Consider the following 12751-nt stretch of genomic DNA (forward strand, 5'->3'; position numbering starts at 1 on the left):
TCTCTGTCACATCACCTGCTGGTGCCTGAGTAAGGAGAGGTATTGGAGATTCAAGGATGCATCAAGGTATTGGAGATTCAAGGATGCATCATGTTGTATCACACGCCTTTACAGGTCATTTCAGAACGCTCGGGGAGACAAACTTGCAAGAACATGTCTCTTTTTTTTAGGCCTAGACTGGTCTCGAACTTGTGATATAGCAGACTATGCCTTTCACCTTCTGACCCTCCTGCTCTTCCCTCCCAGGTGTTTTGGTTTATGCAGCATTGGGACTTGAAGCCAGGGATTCATGGATGGTTGGCAAGCACGGTGCCAACTGAGCACCATCGGTAGCCAGGAAAAAAAAAATCACCATTTCTTTTTTCATCTGTTGATTGTGTGTGTGTGTGTGTGTGTGTGTGTGTGTGTGTGTGTGTGTGTGTGCGCGCGTGCTAGCTACAGCCCTCATGTGGAGGGAGGTCAGGGGACAACTTAAGAGTCAGGTCTCTCTTTCCTGTGTGTGACATGGAGGTTGAACCCAAGTTGTCAGGTGGAAGAGCCCCTCGCTCGGTCTTGAGGCTCTGGCCTCAGGTGGCCATGTCTCAACACTTGGGTGCCTTCTCTATTGTGACTTGGAGTAGACTGTCTTTGTCCTGTGACTCAGAGAGCACAGGCTCTTCACACGTCCCCAGTATAAAAGGCTAAGCCCTTCTTGCCTTAAACTGGCTCCTGTGGTGTTCTGACTCTGGGGTCAGGCTTGGTCACCCAAGAGACAGCCTTGAACCCCCACAACAGCAGATACAGGACAAGTGCATTCTGTTTGCTAGTTGTCATGGCTTCCTCAAGGTTTTGGGAGCTTCTAATTCCTACAAATTGAGGGTTCACAACTTAGTTTTGGATTTAAAATATTTAGCGCAGAGGTTCAGACTCTGGAATGGTCACAAGACAGGCCCTCCTTTCAGCTGTGACACGCAAACTGGCTACTCCCTTCCCATGGCTGACACCGGACCTTCTTGGTAGAGTCTGCTACCATCCAGTCCAGCCCCAGGATCCCCAGACAACCTGGCTGTCAATGTCCCCGAATTTCACATAGAGACTTCTCTGCCTTGGGCTTTCTGGATCTCTAACGTGGTGTTAGGGGAGGTTGTGGCTGCAGGTGAGGGCAAGAAGTGCATAAGAGAACCAGTTCTTGGCAGCCGAAAAGTGAAAATCGACGTCATTGACTCACACACCCCAGACTGTGTAGTCAGGGACGACCTGAAACTGCTGCTCCCACCTCCTGAGTGCTGGGATTAGAGGTGTGTGCCCCAAACCAGTTTATGCCCTGTGGGGAATCGAACCCGAGCTTTGTGCGTGCTAGGCAAGAACTCTACTAACTGAGCTACATTCCCAGCTGGTTCTCTTTCCCTCTCCCCTCTCCCTTCTCCTTTCTCCCTCCCTTTCCTCCTCCCTTCCCCCTTCTGCTCTGGTAGGTTCTCTGTAGCCCTGGCTGACCTAGACCTCACAGAGATCTTGCCTCAACTGAGTTTTGGGATTATAAACGTAAAGCAAGCCTGGCTGAGGAAGGTTTGTTTTTTGAGTTGCTGTCGTCATCATCATCATCATCATCATCATCATCATCTCAGTTTCTTGCTCCGAAGGGACTAAAGGATAATTTATTTGGAACCAGTGTGAGTGACCAAGGCCCAGGAACAGAGATTTAGGTTGTTCTGAATAATGTATGCCGCTGTAAGAAAGGTTACATAGACTTTTATAGTCACCGAACAAAAGAAAGTTGTAAACCAATGGGTTTACCAAATACGTTGGGGACCTGATCTAACAATACATTTAAAGAAGTTCTTCTAGCTGTTAAAAAGATAATAATAGGTCAGACATAGAGTTTGGGAGTAGATGTCTATTATAATTCTGGCTCTTGCCTTGCCACCTTCTGCCTTACAGTCTCCGTATGACAGTCAGTCCATCTGCAGGGTCTTCTGCGTGGAGTTTCAGTTCGCTTGCCCAGACTGTTCTCCAACTCCTGGTCCTCCTGTGTGAGCCTCCTGAGTAGCCGGGACCATAAGGAGCAGCTGGGTCTATAGGGGGTGTCTCCACACCAAGCTTAGGGGGAAGTTTCTTAAGTCAGAACTTTGCCTTAGAAAAGACAGACAGTGGGAAGAGGTGGGGGGTGGGGTGGGCGTCTGGAATGAATGTGTCCTGAGGTTGGAAGCCTCTGGAGAAGGAAGAAAGGGGCCTGAGCGTAGCCTGAGGGTTTAGAAGGCAAGCTATAGCTTATGTTTTTTTAAAAAACAAAACCCCAAACTCTCTGACTCTTCTACTCTGAGTTGAAGCTCTTTCCAGCTCCCTGAAAGCGGACCACGGCCAGAGAAAGAGGCTGCTTTGGGGAATTTCCATTTTCATGCTTTAAAAGCACAGAAATGGTTAAAGTGTGCTCACTGAGGAAGGATGTCCATCCACTCTTTTCCTCCAGGAGGGAAAAGAAAGAAATAGTTCAAAGGAATGCCAGGCTGATCTGGGATTTTTTTTCCTCCCTTTGAGACAAGGTCATGACATGTAGCCCCGGTCTGGCCTGGCACTCGCTGGGTGGACTGAGCAGGCCTAGAATTTGCAGTGATTTTGTGGTCTCTGCCCCCCTCCCCAACTGTTGGGGATACAGGTGTGCGCTCTGACTGACTGATGTGTGAATTTTTTTTATATTCAGGTTTTGTTGTTGTCGTTGTTACGGTTTACTTTTGGTTTTTCGAGACAGGGTTTCTCCGTGTAGCCCTGGCTGTCCTGGAACTCATGGGAATCCATCTACCTCGGCCTCCTGAGTGCTGGGAGTAAAGGTGTGCGCCACCATCACCCAGTTTATAACCAGTTTTTAAAAGATATGTTTTTATTTATGTGTATTTTGTGTCTTGGTGTGAGTGGAGGCCACATGTGTGCAGCTGCCCTTGGAGACCAGAGGAGCACATTGGATCAACTGGTGTTGCAGGTAGATGTGAGTCCTGAGAATCGAACTCATGTCCTTTAGAAGAACAGCAAGGGCTTATGATTGCTGAGCCGTCTCTCCAGCCTCCACATTCAGTTTTAATCTTCTGGAAAGAGAACTTGAACATCTTGATCCTAAGGCTTATTTGGGATCAGGTATATTCTAAAATTTAAATAGCTACTGACGAATACCTGTAATCCCAGCACTTGTGAAGCAAAGGCAGGAGGAGCATCTGGAGTTGTGAGCTAGCCTGGGCTACATAGTGCATTCTAGGTCAGCCTGGGCTACATATCAAGACCCTATCTCGACAAACAAAGGAACATACAAACTCAAACTAAACAAACAACAAACCAAAACATTCAGTGGTAATGAATTCACTCACACACTTGCTTAGTTACAAACTCTGTAATTCAGTCAACTTCTGTACAGGCAGGATGGCCATTCTGAAACAGTGGAGCTTCATGGGAGGCTTTTATTTTGTTTGCTTTAGGTTACTTTAAAACAGTGGTTGTAGGTGTAAAGAATTTCTAGAACTCTAAGCGTGTCTCAGCATACACCTTTAATCCCAGCACTGGGGAGGCAGAGGCAGATGGATCTCTGAATTTGATGTCAGTTTGGTCTACAGGATAGATATGGCCAGGGCTATCCAGAGAAATCCAACTCAAAGCGGGGTGGGGGGAAGAACCTCTAGAACTCTAAGGGAATTAGCCACATAAATACGTATTTCTAAAGATCCTTCAGATGGATAAAGAGCACACCACATATATGGGAGGGTTATTTTATCCAGATTAAGTTTTTCTATGTCATTGTCTGTATTACAAAGGAATTCACACAAAGATGACTATTAAAGGAAATGAATAAATACATTAGAAAGCCGAAGACTCTCATTTGTAAGAGGAAAGTGAATTCATTATCATATTTTTTAATGCATAATTATTTTCCTAAAGAAAGACCCAATTTTGATTTCGTGTGAGGTCACCGTGGATGAGAATCATTTTGTAAGAACTCTGTGTTAAATGTCGGGGTCAAAAAAATCCAGTAGTAGATGGCACTCGGCGACACGCCACTTCCAAAGTGTCCTGCCCCTTTTACTGTCGTAAAACAGCTTCCCCGGGCAGCCAGTGCCGCTGGATTTTTTTTTTCTTTTTTTTGCTGTGGTTAGTTAGCTCAGGCCTCTTATTTGGGAGGGCTACGCAGTAATTTTTATCACACTCATTAGAAACACAATTTGTCAGAACAAAGTCTGATGCCCAAAGTCTGATCACACATCTTCCTGTGTGATTAAATGCAGGCTGTATGGAACTTTTTCTCAGGGGCGGCAGCTGAAGCCAGCCAAACTCAAGTCCACCCTACAATAGAATTCTTGTGACTAACTGGCGCTAATTGTTTGCAAGGCAAACCAGTGGGAGTAACAGTCAGGCACACTGGAAATGAGCTATTTCAGTGCGGAATGGCTTGTCCCTTGTTTTTCTGCCCCGTATTGTGGTTAGAGGATGTTAATTACTTAATCAGATAAAGTGAAATGAGCTCTTGGTCTATTATAGCTGTTAGCAGAAATCATATCTTGTATCTCCTCAACCTTCTCATCTTAAAAACATGAGAACGAGCCAAGCTTGGTGGCACATACCTTTAGTCCCAGCACTTGGGAGGCAGGGACAGGTAGATATCTGTGAGTTTGAGGCCAGCCTTGTTTACAAAGTCCCAGGACAGCCAGAGCTACATAGAGAAACCTCATCTTGAAAAAAGAAACTATATATTTCTCAGGGTAAATATTGTAAATATATAAAGTAATAAACCCTCGGATTTTGACTATCTTTTATTTATTCTTTGACAAGTTTATGCATTTGTATACATTGTATCTTGATCTTTTCCACCCCTAACTGTTCCACTCCTACCCCCTTTGGACACCTCCCAACGAAGTTCCTGCCAACTTCACTTCTTCTCTGGAACCTACGGGATCAAATTAGTGCTACCTCCTGGAATGTTGACCGACGTTTCTGGCTTATATCTGGTAATCGTAGCTGTCGTGAGTCCACGTGCAACAGCCGTGTCAGAGGACAGCATTTCACAACCTTCTTCCCCATCCTCCGGTTCTTACATTCTTGCTGCACCTTGTTCTTCAGTGTTTCCTGAGCTGTGGTGGGGGAGGGGTTTGATATAGTTGACCCGTTTAAGGCTGAATGCTCAACGGTCACTTATTATTATCATTGTGAGTGTTTGTATTGCATCCTACCCAATGCAAAAAGAAGCTTCAATGACCAGAGTTGAGACTAGAACTACTTTTCAGGTATAAACATATTTGGATTCTAGAGCCTATAACCTCTTGAGCCTGGAGCTTTTGACCAGGTTTATAGTACCAGGCATGCGTTTCCCCTGCGGAGCAGGCCTCAGATCAATCAGAAAGCTGTTGGTTGCTCCCATAGCCTTCACGCTGCTGCTGCTACACTAGGAGGCACATCTTGCCTGACGGGTCAGTTTTGTGGTGCTGAGGGTTCACCGCTGGGTAATTCTAGTGATCCCCCGCCTCCCCAGCAGCTTGCGCCGCCACCCGCATCCCCTTCTAGCACTGTGAAACCTAACTAGCAAATCAGGGCTAGCTTGATTTCTCTGTGTTCTGCAACAGAATGTGTTGTCTTCAGCAATGGGGTCTTCCCATCTAGTCCTGGCAGGCAAGCAACAGAAATGGCAGTAGCGTGTGTTGTTCTGAGGGACTCCTGGGACCTCCCTGAGCAATAATTCATAAGGAGGTATCCCACACCTGGCACTGAGCTTTTCATTTAATAATCCATAAACATTCAAAATTGTAAGAAAATATGTGAGAAAATGGTAAGCTTCCGTTGTCAGCTTGACTGTATTAAGGAGGCCACCTTTGAGTATGTCAGTGATGGTGTTTCCAGAGAGGCCTAACCGAGGAGGCACGACTCACCCTGAATGTGGGCAGCATCATCCCACGGGCTGGGGTCCTGGATTGAAGCAAAAAGCAGAAAAGAAGAAAGACTGCTGAGTACTGGCTTTCTCTCTGTCTGTTCTGTAAGCCACTGCCATGTCTCCCTTGCCATGATGGACTCTAACTTCTGAACTATGGGCCAGAATTAACCTTTCCCCTTTCAAGGTTGGTTCTCATCAGGTGTCTGGTCACAGTATCAGGAAAAAGATTAAGAAATATACAGTTTAATGTTATCTTACTGAATCGCAAAGAATTTGAGAGACTACTAATCTAAGTCGAGAGAGAGAGAGACTGATTTAAAGACTGGCTGTTGAGCCGAGAACATTTACAGAAGTAGGGTTCAAGAGTGGGGATTGGGAAGCCGGGGACTCCTGGACATCTGTGCTGTTCAGAATTGCTACGTGATGGCTCCTCCAGTTCTTCTTTCCCTTGTGTGTTTTGCTGAGACAATGACAGCATGGTTCCTGTGTGCTGCTCAAGCACATTAAATGTGGGGGGACCCTGCAACTTGGAAAAGTTGGTCTTTCAGGCAGGACACACCTAAGATGTAAGTCAATGCAGGTCAGCTTGCACGCTTCAACAAGTCTAGCAGGGGTCTCCTGGGACGGCGGTTGCCTTAGACAGAGCTGAATCTAGAAGCCCAAAGGATGACTTTTTTTTTTTTTTTTTTTTTTTTGAGACGGGGTTTCTCTGTGGCTTTAGTGCCTGTGCTGGAACTAGCTCTTGTAGACCAGGCTGGCCTCGAACTCACAGAGATCCGCCTGCCTCTGGGATGACATTTCTTTTGATGCTGTTTTTCTCAGCGTCTTTTGAAGAGCTGACATTATGAGGTGGGACATGTGAACCTGCTAACAGTCTTGCCTGCCTTGCCAGCCTTGGTTACTGACTCCAATGCAAGAAGGCATTCCCCCTCGCTTTATTTTATTATTTTATTTTAATTTTCTTTAAAAAGGATTTATTTATTTATTTTCTTGTATGGGTCTTTTGCTTACATGTGTCTATGTGGACCACATGAATGCTTGGTGCGTGTGGAGATTACAATAAGGCATCAAATCCCCTGAAACTGGAGTTCTGGATGGTTGTGAGCCACCATGGGGGTCCTGAGACCCAGTCCCGGGTCCTCTGCAAGAGCAATAGCTCTCTTAACCGCTGAGCCATTTCCCCAGTTCTAGCATGCCTCTCTTAAAGTCATATCCATCTTAGAAAAAATCCCGATGATCTATCCTAAATCGTGTATACCATGCCCCACAGGGGTACATCCATGGACCACCAGGTTGGACGAGGTTCACTTTACCGTGTGAACGAGCCGAAAGTGAAGAAGGTCCTTAAAAGGGGGAGAAGGAGGGAGGTGGATTCTAAGTCTCTCTGGTCCAGATATTTTCACACTAACAGAGCTCACCTGTCTTGACCTTTAGGATACTTCAAAAGATACTAAAAAGAAGTAGAGCAAAATATGGCACACAGACCAGTAATCTCATCACTTAGGAAGCTGAGGTGGGAGAATCACCATGAGTCTGAGGCCAGCCTGGGCTATCTAGGGAGACCCTGTCTCAAAACAAAACAATAATCATAAAAGAAACAGTAAGACAATACCACGATGAAACACATTATTTTGTACAATCAATATGCATTAGTTTTTTTTTTTTTAAGAAAAGCATAAATGTAGTCATTCAATTAAGAAAAAAATCCAACCAACCAACCAACCAGAATTGTGTGTAATTAATTAGACTTTGCTGTTGGCCCCAGCAGGTTGTCCACAGCAGAGGTGCATTGCTCTAAGGTGGCAGCTGGAATTCCTTTCTCATTTGCCAAAGCACAGCTTTCCAGGAGGGATTTGCAGGAAGAGCAAATCTGTCTCTGATTTTAATACATTCAACGGCAAGTAGGCTCTCGACCAATTACTACCAGGTTCTGAGATCAATCACCTCCTACGCCATTAGTGCGTGAAGGATTAGTGACCCCAAAGATTTATGCATGGATTAATCGGGGAGTGTACATTAGATGCTGTGTTTAAAGCCACCCTCAGCCCTGCGGATCATTTCCGTTAGTGCTTTATGCAGAGTTCTTTAGCTTTACCTAATGCTCACATCGTGAGATCTGAAAGACCTCTTTTCATCCTCCCTGACTTGGCTTCCCCCCTCCCCTACACCCACTGATTGGACAGGTCTAGCTAGGGAGACCTAGCACTGGAAAGAAGGGAGCAGTAGCCCCGAGTAGAGCAAATGGTTACTGAGTTGTTCTAGCTGAACAGTGACCAAAATCTACAGGACCGTGTACTGAGAGAGACAAGATGAGGTACAAGAAATACATGGCTATTCTGGAAGCGGCGGTGGGCATTACCCCACTTAACAAAAGAGAACTTCTGCCTGAGAGCCGGAGACACGTAAACCTTTGGCAGCGTCCTGGGTAAGCAGAGGAGGTCCACGCTTCTCTCCTGATGATGGGAACAAGTTTGGCTGTTTGGTGGACCAGAGAGAGAAAAGGGCTGCTCTCTCATGGGGATAACAGCATGGGCTTCGTCATTGAAAATGGTTTTTCTTTCTTTCTTGGTATATATAGTGCTTTCAAACAGATTTAAAAATATTGAAAGCTGGACACTGAACTTCTGAGAAGATGAAGTAATGGCACGTTAAGAACACACTTTTAATACTTAGATTTTTCAGTACTCTGTGTGTGTGTGTGTGTGTGTGTGTGTGTGTGTGTGTGTGTGTGTGTTTGTCTCTCTCTCTCTCTCTTTCTCTCTCTCTGTGTGTTGGTGGCATCCGTGCCATAGCACACATGTGGAGGTCAGAAGACAACTTTCAAGGATATGCTCTCCCCTTCCACCTTTACACGCGTTCAGGGGATTTGAACTCAGGGTGCCAAGCTTGCATGACAAGGACTTTTACCTGCTGAGCCATCTCCCCAGTCTTGTTTTTTAGGGGGGAAAAAAAGATCTACAGATGTAGCAATGCTTATGGATAAAGACAATGTTGTATATATCCTTCTTTCTTTCTTTTTTGTACAGTGCAAATGTCTTTCATTATGGTGCATGTTGTGGGCTGTAGCTCTGTATTACAGTGCTTGGTGAGGACCATTCCTAGCATCGGTGTGTGTGTGTGTGTGTGTGTGTGTGTGTGTGTGTGTGTGTATATGTATGTAAAGCCTGCTGATTTGCCACACTGGAGAAAGCTTAGTTCTCATTTTGCAGGTCCGTGAGTCTCAGCGCAAACACGGCTGAGGTCCTCCCCTTGTTTCTTTTCCCAATGAGCAGCTGTTCTTTAAGGTGCCTGCACGGGAGACAATATTTTCTGGGCCTGCATTTTATTTTTAAGCAGTCTGACTTACTCAGGAGCAGTCACCAGCCAACGTGAGGCATCTTCAATAAGTGGGATTTTTTTTTTTAAATTAGAGGTACTGGCTTCCTTATATATTCATTATGGAAGATGTAGAAAATACAGATAAATGAGTGGATTTATTTATAGTTCCATTTCCCTATGAGAAATCACTAGAATCGTGAGAGCCAGTGCTTTTCCACGTAGGAAGAGAATTTTGCCCTCCACTTCCAAGGGACATTTTATAAGGTTTTGGGGACATTCTTTTGTTGTTAGAATTCAAGGCTGGTGCTGGCATTGAGTGGGAAAGGCTAGGGCATCACCACATCCTACCGTGCACAGGACAGCCCTTCCACAGCACAGTGACTTAGCTACAAATGCCAGTCTCATTGTTCTCTAGACATCTGTAAAAGGGATATATATATATATATATATATATACATACATATTATATATACGTATATATGTATATATAATTATATATGTATAATAATACGTATATATACACACATACATATATATATACACACACACACACACACAAAGTTTTTTTTCTTTGATAAGTCTTAGGTCTGTGATAGAATTTGGAGACATTACTATTTATTATTATTACATCATTTACTGTCTTCTTTTGAAAGTGAAGTGTGACGACGTCATGCTGTAATAAACGGATGATTTTTTGTTGTTGTTGTTGTTTGCTTTTCGTTTTTTGAGACAGGGTCTCTCTATGTAGCGTGGCTGTCCAAGAACTAATTATGTAGTTGAGGCTAGCCTCAAACTCATAGATAATCTGTCTGCCTTGGCCTGTTATTTAGTGCTGGGATAAAAGGCTTGTACTATCACATCTGGCATCTTTTTTAAAAAAATATTTTTATTATTGTTGTTTTCTTTCTAATCAAATATAGCTTTAGTGGAGTCTTATCAAATTTTCTTTTTCCCTCCCTCCCTCTCTCCCTCCCTCCCTCTCTCCCTCCCTCTCTCTATGTTTCTTTTCCAACATAGGGCTTTTCTGTGTAGCTCTAGCTGTCCTGGAACTCACTCTGTAGACCAGGCTGGCCTTGAACTCACAGAGATCTGCCTGCCTCTGCCTCCTGAATGTTGGGATTACAGGTGTGGGCCACCACTGCCCAGTTTACTTTCTTTAAATTTTAAAAGTTGCTGTTATGTGTATGGGTACTTTGCCCATGTGTATGTCTGTATATCACATGCATGCCTGGTGCTCACAGAGGCCAGAAGAGGATGTTGTTGTATTCCCTAGAACTGGAGTCACATAGGGTTGTGAGCAGCATGTGGGTGCTGGGAATCAAACTTTGATCCTCTGGAAGAGCAGCCAGTGCTCTTAACCACTGAACCATCTCTCCAGTCCTGAAGTTATTATAATTATTTTTCTTATTTTTCTAAATAAAAATATCATTACATCACTATCCCCCTCCCCTTGAACTCTAGTCCTTCAACCTGTTACTCTGCATTTCCAGCACACAGATGATATTGAGGGGACAGATGATGCTGCGGGTTTGGGGCAAGGACCACACAGGAAGCAGCATCCAGAGACTCGTTTTCCATTGCTCTTGCTGTCTTGAGACCTGGCACATTCGGATTATCTTGTTGGCTGTTTGTCTCAATTCCTCCTCTCCCAGAGCTGTTCAACATCTATCTCAGTGGGAGGAAGGGAGATTGTTGGCTGTACTTTTTTGAGGGGAAATTTCCCCTGAGCCTTCCCCATGAACTGGGCATGCTGGTGCGTGCCAGTAATCTCAGCGGCAGGGAAGTGGAGGCGGGAGGATCGTTTATTCCAAAAGCTACAGAGTAAATTTGAGGCTAGCCTGGATTACACGAGATTGTTCCCCCTGCCCGCCCCCCGAAAAGTAAGAAAGTTAAATCCAGCATGTTACAGACACACTAAAAGCAAACTGTTTCAATAAAAGAAACTGTTTAGACCTGATACCTGCAGAAAAATTCCACATTCAGGCCAAAGGCGTAACCAAGCACATTTTGATTTGCCTGCCGTTTATTTATCTTTGGAAGTAATAATAGAAACTGCGAATGGGCTGGGCTCGATCCACCGCTTGCTTTGTAGGAAGTCCAGATGACCTTGGGTTAGCCTCGGTCTACACTTCCTGCTGGTCCTTGGAGAGGGGAAATGGGCCTCTTGCCTGAACAAATAAAATCGACACCGTCCCTGACTTCTGGTTTGGTGGCTTGGGAAGGAGAGGGTTAACGCAGAGAGCCGGTATCTTTTTGTGTGGGTCTGGAAGTTGCAGGAGGGCACATTCTTCCTCCCACTGCAGGATTCCCTGCGACTGTCTCAGCAGAGCCCGCACAGCCCAGGTTTGAGCTTGCCCCCTTGTGGTAGTGGGCAGGAATGTGGAGGGTTAAATGTTCCCGAACCGAGTGAGGAAAAGAAGCCATGTCCCTTGTGATGACAGTGGTCAAGTAACACAGAGCCGGAAGCCCGTTTTCCTGAAACTGTATAATGGAAATCCCTTTGTAGTTTGAAGTGTTTTCTCTTTGTTCGCTTTAATATACTAAATATTATGTACATTTTACCATATTAAAATTTTTCTTACCAGGCCTGGGGGACACATCTGTAATCCCTGCCCTTGATGGGAAGAAATAGAGTTACAAGTTTGAGGCCAGGCTAGGCTATATAGTAACACCCTGTGTTAAAGGGAAAACGTTTTCTCCGTTTCTTAGTTGTTTTCTCACCTGCTAAATTTTTCCCCCTACACACAGAAGGTAAATTTTCTGAAATTCTTGAACTTGGGGATTATCCTCGGGTGAGCTGGGTCTAGCCCATGTCTATCAGTTGATAAGTAGATTAATAGATTGTGGTACGTCCATACTGCGGGATGTTTTCATTCATGGCTGTTAGAAGTAATGGAGTATTGAGGGTTGGAAAGACAGCTCAATGGTTAAGAATGCATACTGCACCAGGCGGTGAGGGTGCATGCTTCGGATCCTAACACTCAGGAGGCAGAGGCTGGTGGATCCATGTGAGTTCGAGGCCCGTCTGGTCTACAGAGCTAGTTCCGGGGCAGCCAGACCTACACAGAGAAAAACCAACCCCAAACCCCAAACCCCAAACCCAAAGTCTGTCTTGAAAAGCCTGATAAACAGATAGATAGATGATACATACAGACATACATACACACATACAGACAGACAGACAGACAGACAGACAGACAGACAGAGAAAAGGAAGGAAGGAAGGAAGGAAGGAAGGAAGGAAGAAGAAAGAAAGAAAGAAGGAAAGAGAGAAAGGAAGGAAGGGAGGGAGGAAGGAAGGAAGGAAGGAAGGAAGGAAGGAAGGAAGGAAGGAAGGAGGAAAGAGTAAGCCTACCAATCTTGCAGAGGATTGGAGCTCAGTTCCCAGCACCCATGTCGGGACCCCTGCAACCTCCTGTAACTGTAGTTCCAGGGGACCCAATACCCCTTTCTGGCCTCCAAGGGATTCTTCGTGCACAGGCACACACATGTGCATGTAAATCATTTTAAAAAGGTGCTGCATCCCTGTAAATGGAGTTAGAGTAGATTATAAACT

The 12751-nt window shown here is 45.0% G+C and overlaps 1 protein-coding gene across 2 annotated transcripts in view; it reads left to right on the forward strand.

The window, feature by feature from the left end:
- Positions 1 to 12751, forward strand: part of Tjp2 (tight junction protein 2) — a 113910-nt gene that overhangs the window by 12611 nt on the left and 88548 nt on the right. The window lies entirely within an intron of this gene.

The sequence above is a fragment of the Myodes glareolus genome, chromosome 7 (genome assembly GCF_982192425.1).
Source record: "Myodes glareolus chromosome 7, mMyoGla1.1, whole genome shotgun sequence".
In the NCBI taxonomy this organism is placed as follows: Eukaryota; Metazoa; Chordata; class Mammalia; order Rodentia; family Cricetidae; genus Myodes; species Myodes glareolus.